This window comes from Eubalaena glacialis, chromosome 7 (genome assembly GCF_028564815.1).
Source record: "Eubalaena glacialis isolate mEubGla1 chromosome 7, mEubGla1.1.hap2.+ XY, whole genome shotgun sequence".
Lineage (NCBI taxonomy): Eukaryota > Metazoa > Chordata > Mammalia > Artiodactyla > Balaenidae > Eubalaena > Eubalaena glacialis.
The window spans coordinates 34,255,200-34,271,129 of record NC_083722.1 but is presented as its reverse complement, the minus strand read 5'-3'; positions in this window follow the sequence as shown (position 1 = coordinate 34,271,129).

Genomic DNA, 15,930 nt, shown 5'->3' with positions numbered 1-15,930 from the left:
GAGACAGTGACTTGTGGTACCCACTCCACCCTTAGCTGGGACCACCAACCACAAACATTAGAGCCTACAAACATCATCTGCTGCTAAGCAGCCACTTAAGATTTCCTTTTCCCACTTCCCTCTTTGGTCCTGTCCTGCTTTTGCTCGATCTCATCTTCCTGGATCCAAACCCCTGCCTTCCAGCCCCAAACTCTCTCTCACTTCTGATCCCTCACAGACTTGACGTGCTCCCACCTCTCTCTTTGTATTTGCATTGTCACTCTCTGCCACTTCCAGCTGAGGCCATTCTCCCATTATTAAGATCTCATATTTTCTAAGCTAAAGATCTCAACCCCTGTCCAGGGGCCATAGTGAGGCAGGATGTCCAGCCAAAGGGAAGATCTGGTTGAGAACACCGGAGCTTAGATGAAGGGACCCAGGCACTGAACCTGGTGAAAGGCATCATAGGTGTAGGGAATCTCACCTGCCACTTGATTGGATCAGGAGTGATCCAGATCTGGCAGGGGCAGGGGAAGATGTCTAGCCTGAGCATGGGGCAGAGTGTAGGATTGGTAGGCTGAGTGGGACAGAAACTGAAACTACAGAGTAAGGGTTAAGCACACAGGCTCTGCTTCTTACGGTGAGTAAGCCCAGCTCTGTTATTTACTAGCTATTGGGCAGGTTTCCTAACTCTCCGGGTGGCTTCACTATCTGGGTATGTAAATGTGTATGACACATTGTCAAGTGCTCAAAAAAAGTAGCTGCCATTATTTTCCTCCCTCTTCAATATATTTTTCTCTAAATTCTTTCTTTCTTCCTCCTGTCTATGTCCATCCCAGATTTCCATTTTCCTTTTCCAAGATGACTGCTCTCTCTCTCTCTCTCTCTCTCTCTCTTTCTGTCTCTCTCTCCCCCACTCCCTGCCTTTGACAATCCCCAGGAACTTGCTTTCTCACCTATGTCCTCTCTCTTCCAGTATCTTTAAGTTCTACTGCCCTCCCACCCCCAGAGCCATTTTTTCCTCCATGTTCACATGGGCACAGTCTCACCTGTCCTGAAAACCCCTTGTTTGTCTCTGCTTCCCCTTCAATTGGTGTTCTTTTATTATCTTGTATTTCTTTTTTTTTTTTGAATTTTTGAATTTTATTTTATTTATTTTTATGCAGCAGGTTCTTATTAGTCATCCATTTTATACACATCAGTGTATACATGTCAATCCCAATCTCCCAGTTCATCCCACCACCACCCCCCGCCGCTTCCCCCACTTAGTGTCCATACGTTTGTTCTCTACATCTATGTCTCTATTTCTGCCCTGCAAACCAGTTCATCTGTACCATTTTTCTAGTTTCCACATATAGGGAATTTGTTTTTCTCTTTCTGACTTACTTCACTCTGTATGACAGTCTCTGGATCCATCCATGTCTCTACAAATGACCCAATTTCATTCCTTCTTATGGCTGAGTACTATTCCATTGTATATATGTACCACATCTTCTTTATCCATTCGTCTGTCGATGGGCATTTAGGTGGCTTCCATGACCTGGCTATTGTAAATAGTGCTGCAATGAACACTGGGGTGCATGTGTCTTTTTGAATTATGGTTTTCTCTGGGTATATGCCCAGTAGTGGGATTGCTGGGTCATATGGTAATTCTATTTTTAGTTTTTTAAGGAACCTCCATACTGTTCTCCATAGTGGCTGTATCAATTTACATTCCTACCAACAGTGCAAGAGGGTTCCCTTTTCTCCACACCCTCTCCAGCATTTATTGTTTGTAGATTTTCTGATGATGCCCATTCTAACTGGTGTGAGGTGATACCTCATTGTAGTTTTGATTTGCATTTCTCTAATAATTAGTGATGTTGAGCAGCTTTTCATGTGCTTCTTGGCCATCTGTATGTCTTCTTTGGGGAAACGTCTATTTAGGTCTTCCACCCATTTTTGGATTGAGTTGTTTGTTTTTTGGTATTGAGCTCCATGAACTGCTTGTATATTTTGGAGATTAATCCTTTGTCCGTTGCTTCATTTGCAAATATTTTCTCCCATTCTGAGGGTTGTCTTTTTGTCTTGTTTATGGTTTCCTTTGCTGTGCAAAAGCTTTTAAGTTTCATTAGGTCCCATTCATTTATTTTTGTTTTTATTTCCATTACTCTAGGAGGTGGATCAAAAAAGATCTTGCTGTGATTTATGTCAAAGAGTGTTCTTCCTATGTTTTCCTCTAAGAGTTTTATAGTGTCCGGTCTTACATTTAGGTCTCTAATCCACTTTGAGTTTATTTTTGTGTATGGTGTTAGGGAGTGTTCTGATTTCATTCTTTTACATGTAGCTGTCCAATTTTCCCAGCACCACTTATTGAAGAGACTGTCTTTTCTCCATTGTATATCATTGCCTCTTTTGTCATAGATTAGTTGACCATAGGTGCGTGGGTTTATCTCTGGGTTTTCTATCCTGTTCCATTGATCTATATTTCTGTTTTTGTGCCAGTACCATATTGTCTTATTACTGTAGTTCTGTAGTATAGTCTGAAGTCAGGGAGTCTGATTCCTCCAGCTCCGTTTTTTTCCCTCAAGACTGCTTTGGCTATTCGGGATCTTTTGTGTCTCCATACAAATTTTAAGACTTTTTGTTCTAGTTCTGTAAAAAATGCCATTGGTAATTTGATAGGGATTGCACTGAATCTATAGATTGCTTTGGGTAGTATAGTCATTTTCACAATATTGATTCTTCCAATCCAAGAACATGGTATATCTCTCCATCTGTTGGTATCATCTTTAATTTCTTTCATCAGTGTCTTATAGTTTTCTGCATACAGGTCTTTTGTCTCCTTAGGTAGTTTTATTCCTAGGTATTTTATTCTTTTTGTTGCCATGGTAAATGGGAGTGTTTCCTTAATTTCTCTTTCAGATTTTTCATCATTAGTGTATAGGAATGCAAGAGATTTCTGTGCATTAATTTTGTATCCTGCAGCTTTGCCAGATTCATTGATTAGCTTTAGTAGTTTTCTGGTGGCATCTTTAGGTTTCTCTATGTATAGGATCACATCATCTGCAAACAGTGACAGTTTTATTTCTTCTTTTCCAATTTGTATTCCTTTTATTTCTTTTTCTTCTCTTATTGCTGTGGCTAGGACTTCCAAAACTATGTTGAATAATAGTGGTGAGAGTGGACATCCTTGTCTTGTTACTGATCTTAGAGGAAATGCTTTCAGTTTTTCACCATTGAGAATGATGTTTGCTGTAGGTTTGTCGTATATGGCCTTTATTATGTTGAGGTAGGTTCCCTCTATGCCCACTTTCTGGAGAGTTTTTCATCATAAATGGGTGTTGAATTTTGTCAAAAGCTTTTTCTGTATCTATTGAGATAATCATATGGTTTTTCTTCTTCAATTTGTTAATATGGTGTATCACATTGATTGATTTGCATATATTGAAGAATCCTTGCATCCCTGGGATAAATCCCACTTGATCATGGTGTGTGATCCTTTTAATGTGTTGTTGGATTCTGTTTGCTGGTATTTTGTTGAGGAGTTTTGCATCTATATTCATCAGTGATATTGGTCTGTAATCTTCTTTTTTTGTAGTATCTTTGTCTGGTTTTGGTATCAGGGTGATGGTGGCCTCATAGAATGAGTTTGGGAGTGTTCCTTCCTCTGCAATTTTTTGGAAGAGTTTGAGAAGGATGGGTGTTAGCTCTTCTCTAAATGTTTGATAGAATTCACCTGTGAAGCCATCTGGTCCTGGACTTTTGTTTGTTGGAAGATTTTTGATCACAGTTTCAATTTCATTATTTGTGATCGGTCTGTTCATATTTTCTATTTCTTCCTTGTTCAGTCTTGGAGGGTTATACCTTTCTAAGAATTTGTCCATTTCTTCCAGGTTGTCCATTTTATTGGCATAGAGTTGCTTGTAGTAGTCTCTTAGGATGCTTTGTATTTCTGTGGTGTCTGTTGTAACTTCTCCTTTTTCATTTCTAATTTTATTGATTTGAGTCCTCTCCCTCATTTTCTTGATGAGTCTGGCTAAAAGTTTATCAATTTTGTTTATCTTCTCAAAGAACCAGCTTTTAGTTTTATTGATCTTTGCTATTGTTTTCTTTGTTTCTATTTCATTTATTTCTGCTCTGATCTTTATGAGTTCTTTCCTTCTGCTAACTTTGGGTTTTGTTTGTTCTTCTTTCTGTAGTTCCTTTAGGTGTAAGGTTAGATTGTTTATTTGAGATTTTTCTTGTTTCTTGAGGTAGGCTTGTATAGCTATAAACTTCCCTCTTAGAACTGCTTTTGCTATATCCCATAGGTTTTGGATCGCCGTGTTTTCATTGTCATTTGTCTCTAGATATTTTTTGATTTCCTCTTTGATTTCTTCAGTGATCTCTTGGTTATTTAGTAACATATTGTTTAGCCTCCCTGTGTTTTGTGTTTTTACATTTTTTTCCCTGTAATTGATTTCTAATCTCATAGCATTTTGGTCATAAAAGATGCTTGATATGATTTCAATTTTCTTAAATGTACTGAGGCTTGATTTGTGGCCCAAGATGTGATCTATCCTGGAGAATGTTCCGTGCGCACTTGAGACGAAAGTGTAATCTGCTGTTTTTGGATGGAATTTCCTATCAATATCAATTAAATCTATCTGGTCTATTGTGTCATTTAAAGCTTGTGTTTCCTGGTTAATTTTCTGTCTGGATGATCTGTCCATTGGTGTAAGTGAGATGTTAAAGTCCCCCACTATTATTGTGTTACTGTTGATTTCCTCTTTTATAGCTGTTAGCAGTTGCCTTATGTATTGAGGTGCTCCTATGTTGGGTGCATATGTATTTATAATTGTTATATCTTCTTCTTGGATTGATCCCTTGATCATTATGTAGTGTTGTTTCTTGTCTCTTGTAACATTCTTTATTTTAAAGCCTATTTTTTCTGATATGAGTATTGCTACTCCAGCTTTCTTTTGATTTCCATTGGCATGGAATATCTTTTTCCATCCCCTCACTTTCAGTCCTTATGTGTCCCTAGGTCTGAAGTGGGTCTCTTGTAGATAGCATATATATGGGTCTTGTTTTTGTATCCATTCAGCGAGCCTGTGTCTTTTGGTTGGAGCATTTAATCCATTCACATTTAAGGTGATTATCGATATGTATGTTCCTATTACCATTTTCTTAATTGCTATGGGTTTGTTTTTGTAGGTCCTTTCCTTCTCTATGTTTCCCACTTAGAGAAGTTCCTTTAGCATTTGTTGTAGAGCTGGTTTGGTGGTGCTGAATTCTCTTAGCTTTTGCTTGTCTGTAAAGCTTTTGATTTCTCTGTTGAATCTGAATGAGATCCTTGCCAGGTAGAGTAATCTTTGTTGTACGTTCTTCCCTTTCATCACTTTAAAAATATCATGCCACTCCTTTCTGACTTGTAGAGTTTCTGCTGAGAAATCAACTGTTAACCTTATGGGAGTTCCCTTGTATGTTATTTGTCATTTTTCCCTTGTTGCTTTTAATAATTTTTCTTTGTCTTTAATTTTTGTCAATTTGATTACTATGTGTCTTGGCATGTTTCTCCTTGGGTTTATCCTGCCTGGAACTCTCTGTGCTTCCTGGACTTGGGTGGCTATTTCCTTTCCCATGTTAGGGAAGTTTTCGACTATTATCACTTCAATATTTTCTCGCGTCCTTTCTCTCTCTCTTCTCCTTCTGGGACCCCTATAATGCGAATGTTGTTGTGTTTAATGTTGTCCCAGTGGTCTCTTAGGCTGTCTTCAATTCTTTTCATTCTTTTTTCTTTATTCTGTTCTGCAGCAGTGAATTCCACCATTCTGTCTTCCAGGTCATTTATCCGTTCTTCTGCCTCAGTTATTCTGCTATTGTTTCCTTCTAGTGTATTTTTCATTTCAGTTATTGTGTTGTTCATCTCTGTTTGTTCTTTAATTCTTCTAGGTCTTCGTTAAACATTTCTTGCATCTTCTTGCATCTTCTTGATCTTTGCCTCCGTTCTTTTTCCGAGGTCCTGGATCACTTCATTATTCTGAATTCTTTTCTGGAAGGTTGCCTATCTCCACTTCACTTAGTTGTTTTTCTGGGGTTTTATCTTGTTCCTTCATCTGGTACAAAGTCCTCTGCCTTTTCATTTTGTCTCTCTTTCTGTGAATGTGGTTTTCCTTCCACAGGCTGCAGAATTGTAGTTCTTCTTGCTTCTCTATCTTGTGTTTCTTTTATTTTAAAAAAATTTTAGAGATGGCTTTGCTGTTCATGTTCTTCAACTGCGCCTTTGAATCTGATCCTTAGAAGTCACAAGTGGCCTCCTCCCAGTCCTCCCCTTCTTGGCTTTTCTGCTGCCTTTGACATCCTTGACCACTGTGCTGGTTATTCTCCTCTCCTGCCCCCTCCACCAACCCGTGTTCTTTCTGCTTAGTCCTGCTCTGTCCCAAGGAGACTGATCCCCTCTGGACTGCATCCCCCAGGCTCCCAGCCTACTGGCTTACTGATGGGTCGAGTCAAGGGAAGATACTGGCAAGAGTTTGGAGGCCAGGAGGAGAAATAAGTTGGGTTCTTTACTTCCCCCTACTCCCTCCACGTCTGCCGTGGTTTGAACAGGGGCTACTTTCCTCTGTAGCTACAGCTCTTACTGGTGGCCCCTCTTCCATGGCTCTGGCACTCACTCAGTTCCAATAACACAATTTTTTCTCCCTGCTCTTTCAAGTGTGGGGGTGTTAACAGCTCCCTGTCTTTGGATACGTCACGATCCCTTCCCTTACTGGTTCCCTTATCCTTGCCCACTCTTCTGTAAAGAACCCTGTTAAAATGATTGATAATTCAGCCCTTTTGTGTAAGCCATCTGTTCCTGGAAGGGAACTTGGCCTACAAATGCCCCCTCCTTCTTGGCATTCCTTTCCCTCTTATAGAAGGGAATGGGAGAGGCTGGAGCACTCTTCTCAGGGGCACATTCATTTATTCTACAAATATTTTCCAAGCACCTACCATATGCCAAGCACCACACCAGGTGCTAGGGAGATGCAATAAACAAGAGGCAGTGTCTCTTTGTTGCTAGATGTGGAAGTGATGTTGATATTGTAAAATCTGTAGTGGCTGGATTCTAGAAGGTTAATACCTGGGTTTGGGGAGTGAAGGGAGGCCCTCAAATGAGTCATTAGAGAAAGTCTGGGACATATCTGGCCATCTCATCCAGAAAGGCACACTTGGGCTTCTGGTCCAAGATCGAGTTGAGAAGTCAGAATGCCCATCAGGGTAGAAATCAGGCCAGGCTTTGACCACAGAGATCTGCCAACTGAAATTGGTCTTGCCATAGTCAGATGCATAATGCCTTAAAAATGAAAGAGAATTATTAGAGAATTGCAGCCTTTCTGAAAAGAAAGAAAAAGTTTCTCCAGGGAGGGGCTGATTCCCACCTCTAGCACAGGCTGGACCCCACACGGTGGCACTGTTTCCCTGTGATGCCCTGGTCTAAGCTAGGTCACAAGTCCTTCCCTCTACACCCAGAGCATGTTGGGCAATCAGGGATCAACAAGGAAATAAATCTTGCAACCAATGTGCATCTAGATCAGCCCTCCCTAACATTATCTGGCCATGAGACCCTTTTAAAATTACTCTAAATTTTGAGACATCCGCAGGAGTTCTGGAGCAATAATTTGTGCCTTAATTAGAGTAGAAAGCAAAAATAGTCCTAAAGACAAATTAGTTGCTGCGAAATTTGCTCGTTTCGAAAAAAAATTTTTAGCAGAATTTTTAAAGTCTCAATTTAGAAAAATTAGGTAATTTTTAAAGACCTAGTATTGAAATTATAAGACTCAAGATTTAACCGTGCTTACTAAGTAGATGACACACAGCAAATGATATCAACAGTTACTTGGTAAACACTTCTTGTGCAGTTGAAACATCATACCTTCAAGCCACATGCAATTTCCTCCAGGATCAGCTGCCACACTTAGGTGGTGCCCAGCTTTAAAGGGAGATTATGGCTATTACAAGAATAACTATGTAAAATGTATTCAGCATTTATAAAATCTTTTAAAAACTATATTCAGTTAATTTTTATCAGAAAAATATATGAAAATTCACTCTAAAAAGGTAAAAGATGTCCATAATCCCTCCTCTTAAAACACACTAACATTTATTGAGTGCTTACTATGTGCTAGGCAAACACATACTTTACATATGTTACCTTATTACCCATCAGGTAGATAATATTATTGTTCCAGGTAACTGGGATCCAGAGAAATTAAACAACTTACCCAGGATCACACAGCTCATATAAGGTAGAAGTTAGATTTAGATCCACGTAATCTGGCTCCAGAGCCAGTCCTCTTCATTTTATTGAGTGGAATTTTCCTTCCCTCCTCTAATCCCATTGCCCAGAGGTAATCGTAGTGATATTTTGATGTATGTTCACCTATTCTTTTTTCTATGGTCACACACAGAGACAGAAGTGCCCCCAAGGAATGACTCAGAACTCTGGGAACTCCAGGCCATGTGGGCAGAAGGGTGATGTCCTGCCACATCATGGGAAACATTACTTGGAATTGCAGATTCATCACTTCTCAAGGGTGACGTAAAAGGTCATCGAATCCAGCTGCCAACCAGATGCTAGAGCCCCCTGGGCAAAAATCCCAGTGAGTCACGCAGGCTCTTCTGCAATCTCACTGCCTCCTGCTCAGATAGCTCGTTTGGGAATGTTTTTGTTAGACAGGACCTTGCTTGCCCTCAGCCATAATGAGACATCAGCCTTGCCCATAGGACCTGTGTCATGGCCAGAAATGGAGTGAGGGGTTGGAGAGGAGAAGGGAGGGTGGTCTGAGGTCCGGTGGGCAGGTGTGTAAGGATGAGGTCTTCCTCCAGGAGGAAGGCGGGGTGAGTGACTCTCACTTGTGCCACCTCCGCTGTCATCATCCACCTGGAAACCATCAGGCGGGGTTAGAGAAGAAATCTGGCCATAGGTGGTAGTAACCACAGAGTGTGCCCTTTCCCCAGACCCCTGCGGCTCTGGGATAGCTCCCCTGCTTGTACTGAAAGATAGAGAAGGGCTGGAATGGGGAGGAGGAGAAAGAAGCAGCCCTGATCACATGCCTGGCACTGGGCCCTCTGAGTCCATGATCTCATTTAATCTTCACAACAACCCTGTAAAATGGTGGTTCCCAACTGGGGGAGGTTGTGTCCCGCAAGACAAACTTGCCGATGTCTGGAGACATTTTTGGTTGCCACAGCTGTGCAGTCTGGGGGTATTTGTGCTATTGCTATCTAACGGGTAGAGGCCAGGGATGCTGCTAAATATCCTACAATGTACAGGATGGGCCCTCACAACAAAGAAATGTTCAGAATAATATCCAAACGTCAATAGTGCCAAAGGTAAGAACCCCAGATGAAGGTGGGAATGTTATTGGTCCCATTTTGCAGATGAGAAAACTGAGGCTCAAAGAGGTGAAGTGACCGGAAACGAACTGTCTGACTCCATTTCATCCCAAGAGCCAGGTATCCATGGGAATGTGGTAGTTGGAGGCATTTGGCACAGTCAGCAGTGTGTGGGAGGAAATGAAGGGCTGAGAGGACAGGGGTGAGGGGACAGTGCCTGTCAATGACAGGACTGATGGCACCAGTGGTCCTCCTGGTGCTCCTGGTGGTGAGCAGTGTTGAAGCTGGAGGAGGTGACAGGGAGGGGAGCACTCCTATCTATTTGCTCCACACTCCAGGGCTCCCCACTTCTAGTCCCCAGGCCTGGGTAAGAGGAGGCCACACATGGCCCTGCAGATAAATGGAGCTGTCATGCTCAGTAGTGTTGGATTTCCTTCACTGTGAAGTGCCACAATTTTAGATTAGGCATCACACTGTCACTTGTATATTGGATGTGTTCTATAGTCTCTTCTGTTTTCATTTGAGCATGTCATGCACTTTCAACCTTTAATGGCTCCCTCTACCCTCCCAACCTGTGTTGTCTCCCCTGGATAAATTCCTGCTCATCCAACAAGGCCCAGGTGGTGTCACCTCCTCTGGGGAGTCCCCCAGGAGAGTCCAAACCCTGGCTTTCTCCATCAACCTGTTCCTCTCTTCACTGGACCTCCACCCAACATGCTTCTATGATGTTACCTACCACCCTGCATCATAATCCTTTATTTACTTGTCTGTCTTCCTGGTTGGGCTGTGGGCTCCTCCAGCTGAGGATAGGGTCTCGAGGTTTTTGATTCTCCTCCCGGAGCCTAGCCCCATGCCCTACATGGAGAAGGGAATGAGCCAAGGCTTGGGCAGTGAATGACCCAGCCGCTGATCTGGGTCCTCAGGCGTCCAAACGGCTGGACAGGCTCCCATAGGGCAGGAGTCTGGGAAGGTGTCATTCAAGCCCTGACCATTGCAGAGAATGCAGGGGATGCTTTGCAACTCTGAAGTTTGCAGGAGGAATACTGAGGGCCTTGGGTTAGGGATGACCCCAAAGTTCCCACTCTGACATGTAAGGTCTCTCACTATCAGGGGCCAGTCCAGGCCCTCTGAGGCCTCGGCTGCTACGCCTCTCAGCTCCACCCCCAGGGCCTCATGTCTGTCTCGCTACCTGGCTGTCTCCTGTCTGTCCACATTTCTTGACCCCCACCCAGCTACCTGTGACCCATCTCGAGCACAGCCCTTTGAGAGAAAGTTGGGGGTCAGGGTCGGGGTAGGGATGCCTGGGAATGGACCAATAAGCCAGTCTTGTTCAAGCCTGAGGAAGCTCTGCAATCATCACACATCAATGGAGGAGTCCTGTTGGTAGCGACAAAAAGGTTCAGAGAAATGTGTGTGATGGGAAAAGAAGAACCTACCGAAAGCTAGCAGGCCTGAGTTCTGGTGCTGGTTCTGCCCCTGACCAACCAAAGACCTTGGGGAAGGGGCCCTAGTTTTCAGCTATGAAACGGTTGAAGGAAGTGATTTTTAGGGTCCTTTCCAGCCCTAACATCTTGTGATTCAGGAAGTCTGAGAGGCACACAAAAGGAGGAAAGGAACTCACCCTGGGATATACCAGACAGATGGTTCTGAGACCAGAGTTCCTGGAAGACTCGTAGATTCCACACCAATAGAACCCCCAGTCCTTTGCCCTGAGTTCAGCCATGATGAAGAAGCCCAAGCTGAGGTCATCCTGGCTAGAGAATCAAAGCTACTGGGGCTTGTCCAGAGCCTGGAATGGTGGTTAATACAGTACAACTATGTGCTGATATTTCCCTGCGTGGGTTTTCATCTTTAAGCCTTGCTGGGGTGGATACCAGCATCTCACGGAGTTGTCTCGTCCTCTAGTTTACACAGCAACTCTGGCTTCTGTTCCCAGGAGCCTGAGAATAAACCCTCAGGTCAGGGAGCCCCGCCAACCGCCACTGCAGGGCTGTGAGATGAGGGCTTCCCCCCTGCAGGGAGCCACCCTCTTTGTGTCTACACTCGGAATGAGCCCCAGAGCCGGCCTCTGGCCACAGTGCCACCCTGCCCCTTCCCTCTCCTCCCCGTAGCCCCCTTCATACCTATCTCACTTAGCCATCTGCCCCTCCTCTTGCCCTGCTCCCTCTGCCCTCCTCGCCTGCCCCTCATCTGAGGCCAAGAGCACCAGCAGGACAGGTGGCAGCAGGTATGTGGCCTCCCAGGCCATGGGCCCTCTTCTTGAGTTGGGATGGGGGGAGGGAAGCAAGGGAGCAGGGAAGCCCCTGAGGAGAGAAACCCAGAGCCAGGGGGATTCAGCCCATCCACCGAAGCCTGCCTGGAGAAGAGGGGGAGACCTTGGCCTATAGGTGGGACCCTCAGCTGCAGGTGCTACATCTGAGACTAGATCAAGGCTCCAGGGGACTCTGGCTCTCTTGTGCCGAGCCTCTTCCCCGTCAGCCTCTCTCCTTCCCTCTGGGGTGGAGAAAGCCATAAAAGCCCAGGAGGAAACCATGGTGAAATTGTAATAGAGAAGAACAAATCTGACTCCATATTGGGTCTGTTTCTTTTACTTTCACCTTTGTATTCTATTGCTTTTGCTTGGAGTTAAGAATGTTGTCTATAGCCTGAAATATACATAATAGCCCATTCTGGAGGCTCTGACCTTTAAAGGTATAACACTTTTCCATTCATATAGAGATACAAAGTTGCACAACAGAGAATCACATTTGTCTCGTTGGAGATTTACAGGAACATGGTGACCTGACCTACCTGAACAACTACAAGAACAAAGGATTATCACATCCCCTCCAGGGTCTGGCTGGCACCAAGAAGTTTGCAGCCACTGGCCACACCCCCTCCCCTTTTAGTATAAAGCAAGCCTGAATTCTAACTCGGCTAGGGTGGTTCTTCGAGACGCTAATCCACCATCTTCTCTGTCTGCTGGCTTTCCAAATGAAATCGCTATTCCTTGTCCCAACAACTTGTCTCTCCATGGATTGGCCTGTCGTGTGGCAAGAAGTACGAGCTTGGACTTGGTAACAAATTAAGAACTACCTTTCCTCCTTCTTTCTCCCTTCTCTCCTACCACTTCCTCCCAAGCCTCAACTTTCTCCTACCCACCGAAGAAAAGCAGGGGCTGAAGGTGAATGACAGAGTTAGGGGACACTTCCAAGGTCCCCAGGGGTCAGAGACTTCCCGCCCAGGCCTGCCTGGGAATTGGGAAGTTCCGTGGGGACTGAGGGAAGAGGGGAAGGGAGATGGAGAGTTATTTCCAGGAATGGAGGTGCATGGAGGGTCCCTGGCAAGGGTGGGAGAGAACAAAGCTGGGGGCAGGAACATCAGAGGGGAGGGGAAGGGGGAGATGGGTGCAGAAGGAGGGGGAGGGAGAGAGGAGGAGAAAGGATCTCTGCCCCTCAGGTCATCCCTGTGCCCCAGCTCCCAGCCTGCCATAGTCACTCCATAGTGTTTGTTGAAAGGCCACACTAATCAAACACATTTTCTTAAATTGTTTTTATATGAGCTACAGAAAAACAATTGTCACAGGCCGTTTATGGTTAATAGAGAAACAACAAAGAAATGAGACAACCCTGTAAACAAGCAGAGGGGCAGATTGGGCTTGTCGGTAGCAGACTCTGAGGCAGCGATTAGCACCAGGAAGTTTAAAGTGCTCGGGGACCAGGCTGGGGAAAAGAAGGGCAGGGGAAGCAGGACAGGCAGGAGAAGTCAGGCTGCCCTTGGGCCACAGGAAGCTCAGGTCACTTTGGGAGCCATTCTGGAGATGGGATACCCTTCAGAACTTGCCAAGGTGGCAGGGGGTGCCGGGGCTTCAGACCCCCTGCGTCAATCAGTGGGGGTAGGGGGGCTGCCCTGGGAAGGGTCTGTCCCAGGCACGAGGCTGCCTCCTCCCTCACTACTCCCAGCACAGGGGCAAGAAGCCCATCAGCCTGAAGGAGGAGCCGGGCTGCACAGAGCAGCGTCCACCCACCCAGGGTGATGCAGAGTGAAAAGCACATTTGCAGCCATTGGGACTGTGAACCTCAGGCTTGCCTGCTGGCCTCACAGCAAGAACACATGTGTCCTGTGGGATCAGATCAGGGCTCACAGAGTGAACATCCCGTGGGTGCTGGGCTTCCTGTATTTGTTCCTTCCCTTGGCCACGACAGGAAGCCCTTCGCAGGTATGTCCCATAGTCTCAGGCCATTGCTCAGGAAGACTCCTCATCTCGTCCACCAAAGGCAATAGCAGCCCTGGCCTGATACCCATCCCTGCCCTGCACCTGCCCGCCCTGGATCTGCTGGGGATCTGGATACCCCTGGAGCTCCGGGGAGAAGGGCAAACAGAAAGGAGGATGTAAGGAGCCAGGGTTTGGGTAAAATGTCCTGGAGCCTGGAGGTCCAAAGAGGCCACCCTGGCGCATAAGAGCTGGGAAGCTGGGGACGGAGTCTGCACCTCCTTCTCAGCACCCTGTGTCCTTCCTTACCATGGATTCACATGGGAGCAGGCTCCACGGGTGGGAGTTTGCCTGGTTCCAGGAGCCCCTCATCCTGGGCAAATAAGGATGGTCGGTCCACCTAACAGCTACCCGGCATGACATCAGGTAACAAAGGCCTCTGCCTGGGCCCAGACCCACCTCCTGGGCCCAGACCGTGTCCCCCTGCACCGCCCCAGCCCCTTCGCATCAAGTACAAAACAGAGAAATAGGATCCGATGGTTTTAAAAGTAGAATGTGACAAGCATTAGACCTGGACAAGAACTGGAGGACCAAGCAGCATGAGGCTTTTACTCAGTGTATGAGGCTCGTGTTAGTTCATTTTATCCTCAGAACAGTCTTGAGAGGTAGGAATTAGTGTCCCCTTTCACAAGAGAGGGAAAATGAGGCCCAATATGGTTAGTGACTTGCACAGGGTCCCACAGTGACAGGTGGCATCCTTGGGTCCCGGTCCTGAGCCTCTGCACCCACCAACATCCCGCTCTCAGCCGGGGCAGGGCCGTCAGCGTGTGGTTTTAGGGTGGAGAATAAACCTCGTCCTGGTTACACACCGGGATCAGGAGGACGGTTATCGCCGTGTGTGTGTGTGTGTGTGTGTGTGTGTGTGTGCGTGTGTCCTGGCACCAGGTCTGTCAGTTCCTCAGTCTGAGTCTCCCCTCTAGTGCCTTCTCCTGGACATAGGAAAGAGGTGCTGCCTCCCTGCTGTCCCCCAGGATTGCCCCCTGCCCCTTCCTCTCTCCCCACTTCCATCCTGGAGTGGCACCTGCAGGCTGGCTGCCCACCAAGGCCCCAGCTGTGTCACTCCCCTGACTGTGACATTTGATCTCCCACCTGGGAGGGCTGTGTCCCAAGGCCAAGAGTGGAGAGGCCACATCTACCCCCAGTCTCTCATTCCAGTGGCTCCAGGCTGGTGGATACCCCTCCCTAGGGGAGGAATCCAGTCCATATTCTTCAGCCTTCGCCGCAGAAGAAGCCAACTCTGAGGCACGAGCCAGTGAGGCAGGGGCAGACGCCCCTGGCCATTGGGCCCCTGGCCCAGGCTCCTTGGCTCCATCCTCCCTGCCCCTCCCGGCCCAGGCAGTCCTCCAGGCTGTGGTCAGCTCTGAGTTGTCTTTGCTGTGTCACCAGTGGGTCCTCTCTTTCCAGGGGACAATAAGTCCCCAGAGGGAAGGTGACCCCCCCTTTCTCTGAGCCATGGCCTCCCCTCCAGTGGACCCTCAAGGGCCCCCTGTTCTCTTCAGGAGCTCAGACCCGGAGCCAGGGTGTGGGAACTGGGGGAGAGAGCCCTGATCAGCCTCTGCATGCAAGTCTAAGGACAGGCTGGTCCTGCGGGTGAGGGGCTCTCAGCTGCCCGGTCACAGCTTTCCCTGGAGGCGCCAGCCAGCAGGCAACAGCAGCGGGAGTGTAGGCTCTGCTGGCTCCCAGGACTCGAGGGACAAGCAGCCACAGTCAGATCAGGGCCCATCCAGAGGCCCCGTAGAGGACACTTGGCCCAGGGGCTGGGGGGCTTGGACAGCTCTGGGATCCCCAACACCTTTGTTGACCCCCAACTCTTAGCCACTGTTCCTTCTTCTCCTCCAGGGTGGGACCCTTGGGACACGGGCTGTTTCTGGGACTCTTTCTTCCCCCAAGGGCATGGGGACGCTTGAAAAGAGCAGAGGGAAACTGAGGACAGAGCCCCGGGTGGGGAGAGGGCAGCCCTAGCTGTCCACCCCTCCCCCCATCAGCTTGATAGTAAGAGGTTCCAAGGCTGATGGGAGCTGAGGTCTCTGTCTGCAAACAGCACACCTGGGGCTTCTCTGCCATCCAGCCAGGGCCCAGGAGTCTGTGGCTCTCAGCAGACTCACCTCAGTGGCTCCCCCCCACCCCCAGGGACTTCCCGCCTGGTGCCCCCTGCTCTGCCCCCTGCCCCCCGCCAGGTTCCGGGCAGCCCAGGGGAACTGAGCGGATGCAGTGCAGCCTCCGGTTCTGGGAAGGCCTGAGTCCAGCGCTGCACAGTCCTCATCCCCAGCCTGGCTCCGATCCAGACAGGTCCCCATCTTCACTCCTCCTCTGGTCTCCCGGGACCCCTCTGGGAGAAGCTCCCCCCCACCATACAG